Below are 1,625 nucleotides of genomic sequence, written 5' to 3' on the forward strand. Positions count from 1 at the left end.
AACCTTTGTCAGTGTCAGCCATGTGGATGAGTCACTGCCATTGCTTGGCCAATGTGCTCTCTGTGAAAGCCTGAGAGAATGATCATTTATTATCCTTTTAAAGAAAAAATAAATAAATAAAAAACTTGAGAGACAGTATGGCAATAATTGGTATGTCATGACAAGAAGTATATATTTAGGGCTGGTGAGATGGCTCAGTGGTCTAAAGCACCTACTTTCAAGCTTAGCAAAGCCCAGGGACCGCAGTTCAATCCCCCAGCACCACATGCCAGCCAGTCCGCCCCGTGGTGGGCTGAGCTGGCCACACACACACACACACACACGCACACGCACACACACACACACACACAAATAAATAAAATTAAAAAAAAAAGAAGTATATATTTAGAAGACCGGAATGACAGGCACTCCAAGCGTGACCCCTCTATTACACATCGTCCTCCTCAGTGCAGCCGCCTGGCTCACGGGCACCAGCATATAGAATTAGTCAGGGTGAGAATCCCACCAGCCAACCACTAGTCTCAAAAATCTGCTGATGTCCCCCAGGATCACTGCCCCACCTTTCTCGTGCGTACAGATGTATGGCTTTGTCCCTGTCATGTTTCCCAGCTTTTCTCCTTGCCCACTCATTGTCCAGTCCTCAAGTTCTTGCTTTCCTTTTATTTGTGTTGTACCTTTCTATATGTAATTCCTCTTTTGAGTTCTTTTTTTTTTTTTTTTGCGGAACTAGGGATTGAACTCAGGCCGTTATGCTTGCCAGGGAAGCACTTATTCCACTGAGCCATCTCCCTGGCCCCACTTTTTTGAGTTCTTATACTAGGGAGACAATATGATATTTATACATGTGGGTCTGTTTTTTTTTACTTTTAAGTATATCTTCAAGTGGCATCCACTTAAATATGAAGGCTTCGAGTTTATCATTCTTTATATATTCCACTGTATAAAAATACCACATCTTTTTCAGCCATTCCACGTGTGACGGGCATCTTGGTTGTTTCCAAGATTTGGCTATCGCAAATTGTGCTGCTATAAACATAGGTACGCATATATCACTGTGATGGGACGCTTTCAGTTCCTCTGAGAAAATTCCCAGTAGGGGTATATAGCAGGCTTGAATGGGATTTCCAGTCCTAGTTTTCTAAGGAGGGCTGGGGAGATAGCTCAGTAGAATACGCACTTGCCTGGCAATTGCAAGGTCCTGAGTTCAATCCCCAGTACTTAAAAAAAAAAAAAAATCTGATTCTTAATTTTGATTAGTACATGTTGGCAGTACATAATGATTACATGGATTGTGAGAACTGGTACATGTGCATAATACATCTCAATTCCTAGTTTTCTAAGGAGTCTCCACACTCATTTCCATAATGGTTGCACCAGTCTACACTCCCACCAGCAGTGGAGAAGGGTTCCCCACAGCTGCTCCAGCATTTGTTGTTGGGTGATTTCTTTATGATAGCCATTCTTTCTGGGGTGAGATGGTATCTTAGTGTTGTTTTAATTTGCATTTCACGGATAGTTAATGATGTGGAGCATTTTTTCATATATTTATTCACTTTAATTTCATCGTCTAGGGGCCAGGGAGATAGCTCAGTGGAATAAGCACTTGCCTGGCAAGTGAAAGGACC

At 42.4% G+C, this 1,625-nt stretch overlaps 1 protein-coding gene and 1 long non-coding RNA gene across 5 annotated transcripts in view; one reads left to right on the plus strand and one right to left on the minus strand.

Annotated features, from left to right (window-relative positions):
- Positions 1–1,625, plus strand: part of Ssr1 (signal sequence receptor subunit 1) — a 34,048-nt gene that overhangs the window by 10,153 nt on the left and 22,270 nt on the right. The gene's annotated exons all lie outside the window — the stretch shown is intronic.
- Positions 771–1,625, minus strand: part of LOC111815881 — a 17,764-nt gene continuing 16,909 nt past the window's right edge. Inside the window, exon 3 of the long non-coding RNA XR_002820498.1 lies at positions 771–798. This is a non-coding gene — a long non-coding RNA (uncharacterized LOC111815881). The remainder of the gene's footprint in view (positions 799–1,625) is intronic.

The sequence above is a fragment of the Octodon degus genome, unplaced genomic scaffold, assembly GCF_000260255.1.
Source record: "Octodon degus isolate 3935 unplaced genomic scaffold, OctDeg1.0 scaffold00023, whole genome shotgun sequence".
NCBI classification, from domain to species: domain Eukaryota; kingdom Metazoa; phylum Chordata; class Mammalia; order Rodentia; family Octodontidae; genus Octodon; species Octodon degus.